Source organism: Muscardinus avellanarius (assembly GCF_963383645.1).
Source record: "Muscardinus avellanarius genome assembly, chromosome: 12".
Taxonomy (NCBI): Eukaryota; Metazoa; Chordata; class Mammalia; order Rodentia; family Gliridae; genus Muscardinus; species Muscardinus avellanarius.
Genome location: NC_137798.1, coordinates 19649616 through 19659536, shown reverse-complemented (window position 1 = coordinate 19659536; position 9921 = coordinate 19649616).

Below are 9921 nucleotides of genomic sequence, written 5' to 3'. Positions count from 1 at the left end.
TGCCTCCAAGAGCAGAGTTGTTTCTAACACTACCTAGAAAATATAATAAAGAGAAAAGTTTTGCAGAGAGTTGCTAATTGCATGAGTTTCACATTGTAAGAAAAAAAAATCAAAACACCTCTTCATAACCCTTTACACTATAGTTGGAGAAAATGGGCAGTATTTCATTGCTACAGGCCACTGCTTCTAACTCCCCAGGTTCCCTAAAAGTCTCCAGGTTTGGATAAGAGAAGATAAGGCAAAAACAAATGATGAATCAGAAGAAAAGTTATGAGAGCCCTGAGAACTCTCGGGAATAATATGGTAAAAGGGAAAGAAAATGGAAATTAATGTCTTGATTTCTTCCTCACGGTTTATTACTCCTGCTCTGGAGTTCCCCAAACCTCAAGCGATTTCTGATGACCTTTATTTTTCTTACCTCTTTGATTGTTCTATATGCAATACTATCATGCTCACTAACACTCTCTCATGTTTATCTTCATGCTATTCCGGTTTTATCAAACCATATTCACTCTTTCTTTATAAAGAGAGGAAATAATATAGAAACCCAAAAGTATCCCGCTTTAGTAGCTCAGTCCAGGCTGTAGAAAGGATTACAAAGCTTGGACTTTGGAGAGTAAGTATGGTAAAGTAAAAACGAGGTCTGAAAAGAGATTTATGACTCAGAATCTAAATATTGATAGAGTGAAATAATTTAGAAAAAATTATACATGACTGATATTCGTATCTCATTATCTATGCCGTATTCACTTTTTTTTTTTTTTTTGGTACTGTAGATGGAACCCAGGGACTTTCTACCACTGAGCTACACCCCTAACCCTATTTTTTATTCTTTATTGTGAAACAGGATCTCACTGAGTTGCAGAGGACCTCATTAAGTAGCTGAGGCTGGCCATGAACTGCGATCCAACTGTCTCAGCCTCCCAAATGCTGGGATTACAAGCATGTACCACCATGCCCGGCTTATGGTTCTTGAAATTACAGGGAAAAAAATGCGCTTAAAATCAGAATAATGTGCTCAAGTCCCAGCCCCAAGCCTGTGGGAACTTGAGGAAGGTCTCTCTCCCATCTCCTCCACACTCAACTCACTTCTTGAACTTGTTCTCATCACCTGTAAAATAAAAGTGCCAAAAGCCGGGCGTGGTGGCACACCCTCATAATCCCCGCACTTGGGAGGCTGAGACAGGAGGATCGCACAGGTTCGAAGCCAGCCTCAGCTACTTAGTGAGGCTCTCAGCAACTTAGTGAGACCCTGTTTCCAAATAAAATATAAAATAGATCTGGGAGTATAGCCTGGAGGTATAAAGCCCCTGGGTTCTACCCCTACTACCACCAAAAAACTAAATAAATAAAAATGCCTAGGCAGGTGATGTCAAATAATTCTTTCTATTCTAACACTTCTATGATTGTATAATATAATGCTAGCCTGATATATAATAAAGCTCACCATAATGAGAGCATTCTCTTCATTCAACTGCTACTATTTTGAACTACTACTAATAGTCACCATATTGTCCCTTTTTGGAGTTGTTTATGTTTCATATCCTGTAGAAGGCCCTCTCTTCAGATTAACCTCCCTCTTCTCTAATTAATTTTATGACTCGATCACATTACTGTGAATTTGCTGTATCATTTGTCATTTATTATAATCATTTGTAATCAATCAACAATTATTTAGTAGATGCCTATCATGGCCAGTGAATATTCTGAACTTACTGAAGCATAAAATATTTATTACCCTTAAATTTTTTACATTTTAGTACTCACAAAATAAGTGTAAATAATAAAAATGTACTATATAAAAATTTCAAATAGTGGGGCATGATGGCACATGCTTGTAATACCATCATTTGGGAGGCTGAGATAGGAGGATCACAGTTCACGGACAGCCTCAGCTACTTAGTGAGGCTCTTTGTAACTCAGTGAAACCCTGTTTCATAATAAAGAATAAAAACTAGGGCTTGGGGTATAGCTCAGTAAGTTGAATGCCCCTGAGTTCCATCCCAGGTACCCCAAAAATAAATTAATTAATTAATTAATTAATTTAAAATGTCAAATAAATAGTATGGTCATATGATTTTAAAGCAGAAAAAAATACCTATGAATCAAAATGATCAGGGATGTTTTCAGAAAGAAATCAGAACCTGTGCTGCAAATTAAGAGATAGATCTAACTTATTTCAATGTACAGAATCATCTCTGAACTTAAAGAACAACTGAAACATTCAGGCAATATATCTCCCAGTCTGGAGTAGTAGTTGATGAGCTACCTACAGAAATCACTATAATGACCAAATCAGGCACAGTGTGCAACCTATAATCCCAATACTTGGGAGACAGAGACAGGAGGACTGCAAGTTCAAGGCCAGCCTCAGCAATTTAGTGAGGCACTCCAGAACTTAGTGACATACTGTTTCAAATTTTTTTTAAAAATAGGGGAAGGGTGTAGTTCAGAGGTAGAATTGTCCCTGGGTTCAATCTCCAGTACCACAAAAAAAATTATAACAACTAAAAACAAAACAAACACAGTGACTAACGTGTGCAAGACACCATATTCCTTTATACACACTGTCTTGTTTGATATTTATGAAAACCATGGATGTTGAGATGTTTGGTTCCTTTTTACCACTAGAGATTAAGACCAAGAAAGAAGTAACATGGCAGAGCAGAGAGTGGTAGAACTGGTACTGAAACTGCTCAGCCTGTCATCCAATCCCTAGAGGAGACTGCTTTTTCCCCATGTCTTTCTAATTGAATGGCATACCTTAGTCCCTTTCTGGGTGCTCCATGTTTTACTCCGCACACATTAGGCAGACCCAGGTGTGCAAAGACAGGTGTGTCCTCAAGTCTTCACAGTCATCTGGATTTCTTAAGCTACTTCGAAAGCATCCATAATTCATCCTGGCTTTTTAAGTATACATGGTAGGAGAAGGCAACTCCATATAAAGCTGCTGTTCAGAGCACCCTGGTTGGCATTCCAGTCCATCAATGTCTTGATCCACATGGAATACTTTAGCTTTTCATAGAAGACACTTAGTTCTTACTCTTCTCTAATTACTGGAAAAAGCAAAAGAACTCGGCCTCCATGTCAGAAATTAAATTAAGCCTAGAACTCATGCAGGCAGACTATATTCACACTTAAAAGACTGCTTCCGAGACAAATTTAGTTCCTTTTTGGATCTCAACCTTGAATGGAAATGGTTTTATTAAAAAAAAAAAAAAACAGAAAAGTAACTTCAGTTTCTGTGTTCTTTTTCTTCTCCTATGTATAGATTCTTGCTAATTCAGCTCAACTTAAGCTGCTTCCCTTGTGTACATTTCATTGATTTCTATACAAAACAATCTTGTCACTATACACATCTATTCAATACTTGCCCTCAGGGACTCTGACATTTTACTACAATATCCATAAGCTATTTCTGTATTTGCCACCAATCCATTTGCTTAAAGACCAAAAGTGCAACTATCCCCAAAACTTAACCACATTCAACCTTCCCCTGGTCAGAACTAGCATTACTTTATGCACAAACATCTATTAAAATGCTGTTATTGTGGGAGGTAGAGCTAATTGGCGCACAAGGGAATACTGACCAGATAACACTGCAGAGACTTGGGGTTGCCAAGTGAGTTCATCTATGTTAGTGAATTGTCACCAGAATCCTGACAAACCAATAGAGGAAGCTGTAAGTGACTCACAAAATGGGCAGAACCTGGGGTAAAGAGAAGAGATAAGAAATGTCTAGAATATAAATGACCTCAAGTATATGAATAAAATGGTAAATCTAAGTACCATCTTAGGGGCTGGGATGTAGCTTGGTGGCAAAAGCCCCTGCTTTGCTGGTGTGGCACTCTGAGTTCGACCCCTGGTTCCAAAAAGACAAAAAACTAAAACCTCCTTTAAGTTCTATCTTACTCTGAAACCCAAAGCTGAGACTATTCTCTTGTTATCAAATACCAATGGAGAGCCAGGCGTGGTGGCACATGTTTATAATCCTAGTACTCGGGAGGCTAAGAGAGGGATCACAAGTTTGTGACCAGCCTCAGCAATTTGTAAGGCCCTCTGCAACTTAATTAAACCCTTCAAAATCAAAAATAAAGCTGGGCATAGAAGTGTACGCTTGTAATCCCAGTACTTGGGAGACTGAGACAGGAAGGTTGCAGGTTCACAGCCAGCCTTAGCTATTTAGTACAGCCTTCCACAACTTAACAAACCCCTGTTTCAAAATAAAAATTAGGGCTGGGGGGGTAGTTCAGAGGTAGAATACTCCTGAGTTCAATCTTCCGTACCACAAAAATAGGAAGGAAGGAAGGAAGGAAGGAAGGAAGGAAGGAAGGAAGGAAGGAAGGAAGGAAGGATGGATTAGGGGTGTAGCTCAGAGGTAGAAAGCCCAGAGGTTCCATTTCCAGTACCACAAGAAAAAGCAATGGAGACCATATATGTGAACATATATTATACCACAAAAAACCTTTAAGACATGAAATAAAAATAATACAGGCACCTATGCTCTCTAATCATGATCTAAGAAAACTTGAATTTTATAATAATGTCAAAAATTAATTAAATTTAAAAACTTAAACTCCTACTAGATATAACCAACAAGTGGAGGGAAAAAATACAAAGGTATTTTTGTGAAAATCAAAAAACATGAAAATGGAATTTTTATTAGATGGCATAACAGATTGATGTGTTTGTTAGACAAAATAATGATGTTTTTTAAATATTTGCAATTGTACAATATTGGAGAAAATGTTTGCAATAAAGTAGCCATGCCATGTATAGTGACACACCTGTAATCCCAGCACTTGGGAGGATGAGATAGGAGGAGGATCACAGATTTGAGGACAGCCGCAACAACTTAGCGAGGCTCTGAGCAACCTAGTGAGACCCTGTTTCAAAACAAAAAAATAAAAAGGGCTGGAGGGTAGCTCAGAGGTAGAATTACCCTGGGTTAAATCACTAGTACTACCAAAAAAAGGTGCCAAATAAATTATGGAATATCCTGATCATAAAATACACTGAAGCCATAAGAAAAGATTGGGAAAGTTATGTTTGTATTGATACAAAATACCCAAGAGTGACCTTAATGTAAACTATGGACTTTGAATGATAAGGATGTGTCAATATAGATTAATAAATTCTAACAATAGTGAGGGAATACTGGTAATGATAATCTCTCTTTATTATTTATTTATTTATTTATTTATTTATTTATTTTTGGTACTAAGGATTGAACCCAGAAGTTTTCTACCTCCAAGCTACACTTCAGCCCCATTTTATTACTAATTTAGAAACAGGGTCTCACTAGGTTGCTCAGAGCCTCACTAAGTTGCTAAGGCTGGTTTTAAACCTGCAATACTCTTGTCTCAGCCCCTTAAGTACTGAGATTACAAGTGTGTGCCACCATTGCTGTCTATGCCTATCTTTATATTGATAATGCATATACCTCTGGGGTAATTTCCTTACTTTCTGCTTAATTATCCTTTAAACATAAAAAGTCCTTTTTTTGCAGTAATGAGGATAGAACCCAGGTTCATTCTACCTCCAAGTTACACCATCAAGCTATTTTTTATTCTTTATTTTGAAACAGGGTCTCACTAAGTTGCAGAAAACATAAGTAGCCGAGGCTGGCCACAGAACCTGAAATCTTCCTGTCTTAGCCTCCCAAGAACTGGGATTACAAGCATGTGCCATCAGCCTGGCTAAAAAACAAAGTCTTTTAAAAATAAAATAAATGACCTGCTACAAACATCATGTTCAATACTGAGAAACTAGAAGCTTTTTCATTAAGCTCATTAACAAGGCAAGAATTTTACTTCTTACCTCTTTTTTCCAACACTGTTCTCAAAGTCCTGGCTAATGAAATAAGGTAAGGAATTAAAATGTATAGAAATTGAGAAATAAAAAATGTCTTTGTTCATGGGAATGAAAGAAAAAATTGATCATCTATGCAGAAAATCTAAAAAGTATGATTGAAAAAAGTTAACCATATGTGACTCTCCCATTTACAATAAGACAGTCATTCAACCTGAATTGTTTCGTCTTTGCGGCCTCAAACATGATTCTTTTAAAGAAGCCTAAAGAAACTAATTCTGCTCCAATTGGAGTTAGAACATGCATAGAATATCCTATGGGAATTTTAGCTGCTAAACCAAAAAATTTAGCTATAGATAGATTTGGAAGATCTTATCATATTTCATGCAAAAATTGTATATTTACAAACTGTTTAACATCAGATTTAAATAAACAGTACTTGGTGATTATGATCCTTAAAAGACCACAATATGTAATGTTACCAGTGAATTTAAAGGATGATCCTTGGTTTGAAAATCCAGCTTTACAGACACTTAAAGAACTGCGATATTTACTGAGGCCAAAACATTTTATCGCGACTCTAATCTTAGGAGTGAGTGCTTTGATTATAATTTTAACCTCATTAGCAATTGCCACTGCGGCCTTAGTCCAGGAAGTACAAACTGCTAATTATGTAAATGACTTAAATAAGAATGTCTCTCTAGCCTTAGCACAGCAAGAGATTATTGATAGGAAACTAGAAACAAAAGTTGCCGCTCTGGAACAAGCTGTCCTAGGGCTGGGACAGGAATTACAGAATATAAAAATCTTATTGTCCACACGCTGCCATGCCAGTTTTAAGTATATTTGTGTTACCCCTATGCCATACAATTCTTCACTTGATTGGAATAATACTAGAAATCACCTATTGGGTATTTGGAAGGATACAGATATTACACATAATTTGCAGCTTTTACGGTCTGAAATCACTACTATGAGCAAAGCGCATCTGGATGTGAAAAATATTAAAACTTTGGCTGATTCTTTATTGACAGGTTTAAAAGAACTTAATCCTTTCAATTGGACAAATAATATAATTGGCTTTGCGGTCATTGGAGCAATTTTATTTTTCATACTTCTCATATTTCCAATTGTCTTTCACCTAATCTGTCGTTCTATCTTTACCATTCAACGTGAAACCTATGCTCTTATTTTAAAATCAAAAATGGGAGAAATGCCAAGACATCCTGCTGCCTCGGCATCTATGTGTTGAGACCCCACTCCACATAGTTAATCGGCAAAAAAGCCCCGAGAAGGAGGTATCGTCTCTGGCCAAAGTACCCCCCACTTTTAGATACCCTTCACTATTATTCCTTTTAACTTTCTACACGAATTGCTCCAGTGATGTGAAATCAGGACTATAAAAAGAAACTGAGTCCATGGAAATAAACTCTCTAATAATTTGTCTAAACGTCCTTGGCTCTGCTCAACAATAATGAGAAACTGGCCAGAATTCAGGTACTGTGATAAGCATTCCAGCTGCAGCAATTACAAAGGGTCTCCGACCCTCACTCCAATCACTAACTTAGGTTAAGCCATTAACTCCGGTAAGGTAGCTCAGTTCAAGGTAACTGTTTACCCTGGAGATCCTGCCTAGAGACAGAGAAGATAAAACCTTGTGTGTGACTTCGAAGCAATTTAGTTGATAAACAACTTAGCTGCTCAAATACAATAGACCCAAGGAAAAAGATTGTTGACTTTTACCTCAGTATGAGCATTCCTGGAGACAGAGAGACTGACTGCATGGTTAAGAAATGAATATGACAAAATAAAGGACAGATGTTCTAAATATATATGGAGACTTCCGGGAAGATGGCGACCGAGAAAAGCGGGGCTTAAGAGCCCCGCTAACAACAAACCTCCATTACCACAAAATCAGTGCCTTTCATAGCCAGAAAACACCATCACCAGTGAAACAAAAAATCACCAGGCTCCAGAGAGAAAGCGGACTGAGAACAGAGCCACAGAGGAGATACACTGGCCTCGCGCCCGAGGACGCGGCAGACGCGGCAGCAGCGCCATACTGCTGGAGGCACCGGCGAATTCACGGGACGGCTACAGCAAGCCGAGGTGAGCCACTGCGGAACAGCTAGGCGGGATTTCTCCGCGCAGAGAGCATCTAAAGCTCCCAGTGGCCGAGCTCAGCACACGCTGCAGGGATTCAGAGTAGAAATCAAAATCAAGAAGAAAAACGCCAGCCCCATAGCCGAGGGCGTAGCAGCAGCGCCATATTGCCACCGGCGGCAGCAGCAGCGAATTCAGCGAGGCCAGTACAGCTACATCTGCGTACTCAAGAACAGTGAGTCAAATTGCGGGCCACAGAGAAGAAATCCCAGTACTGTACTCCCTGGGACTTGACCCAGTGGGGGAGGGGCGGTGGCAGAGATATCACACCATAGGAGAACGTGCAACCTGGCACCCCCCACAGTCTAAAGCAGCCTCTATCGACTCTCTGGGTCGGAGACTCTGTGATAAAACCCAGTAAAGGAGTAGTGGGGTCCGAGATACTACTGACTCGAGATCCAGAACACCTTAAGGGAAGTCATAGTGACCCAAGGGAAGAACCCAGAGAAGGCACAAACATCGGAAATCATGGGAAAGAGGAATAATACTGGAGCAATTAATGCCCACAACCCCACAACATCAGAACCCGATAAAACAGAAAATCAGATATTTCTAGAAGATCAAATCAGGAAAATAACTGTAGAAATAATAGAGGTGCTTCGAAAAGAACTCAGAGCCAAAAAGAGATAAAGGAGGCAATTAATGAAGTAAAGGCCTCAATTCAAAGCACAAACAACCGATTAGAACACATGGAGAACAGAATCTCGTTCTTAGAAGATGAGCAATCCAAAAATGAACTCATAGTTTCTAATCTAGAAAAAAATATCCGACAGCAGGAATCTGATATTGAAGAAATATGGGCCCATTTTAAGAGAGCTAACCTAAGAATAATTGGAATAGAGGAGGGAAAAGAAAGTGAAACCAAAGGGATCAACAATCTCTTCAAAGAAGTAATAGCAGAAAATTTTCCAGACATAGAGCAAGAGGTTGATACACAGGTCCAGGAAACTTATAGAACTCCCTTTAGACAGGATCGGAGAAGAGGATCTCCACGCCACATAATTGTCAAAATGACCAATATGGAAGCCAAGCAGAGAATCTTAAAGGCAACAAAAGCAAAGGGCCAAGTGACATTCAGAGGCAAACCAATTAGAATCACTCCAGACTTCCCAAACCAAGTCATGAGAGCCAGAAGGGCTTGGAGTAACATATTCCCAATTTTGAAAGAAAACAACTTCCAGCCAAAAATTTCCTACCCAGCTAAACTTTCTATCAAATTAGATGGAAAAATAAGAAGCTTCCATGACAAACAGAAACTGAAGGAATTTATGTCTTCAAAACCAGCGCTAGAGAAAATACTCAAAGAGATTAACTACAAAGAAGAAATAGGTAACACACACCAGAACCAGAGAAACAAGAGTTTCCATCCAACAGACAATTAAGATTGGTTATCTGTGGAGATTCATTATTTATGTTAGTCTGTTACCTATCTCTAAATGGTATTGTTTGCCTTTATTGTTGTTAATTTTTAGGATTTCTAGTTGGAATATTAATATACCTTCAGATATAGCAATTGGAAATATTTTATCCCATTCTATTAGTAACTGTTAACTCTGTTTACATTGTCTTTGGATATACAATTTTTTTATTTTTTTATTTTTTAGGGAGTCTGTATACTCCTCTGTTGCCTGTGTCATTGAAATCATAACCAAGAAATCACTGTCAATTTCAATGTCGTGAGGTTTTATGACCCAGATTTTCTCCTAAAAGTTTATAGTCTTAAGATTTGTATTTAGGTCTATTATCTATTTTGAGTTAATATTTGTATATGGGATTAGGTAAGGGTCCAATTTTATTCTTTTCCATGTTATTATTTTTTAACAATATTTAGTTAAAAGATTATCATTTCCACCACCAAATGTTCGTGGAAACCTTGTCAAAAATAACTTGACAATATAGGGAAGAATTTAGCTCTAGGCTTTTATTTAACTCCAAGGGTTTATATAT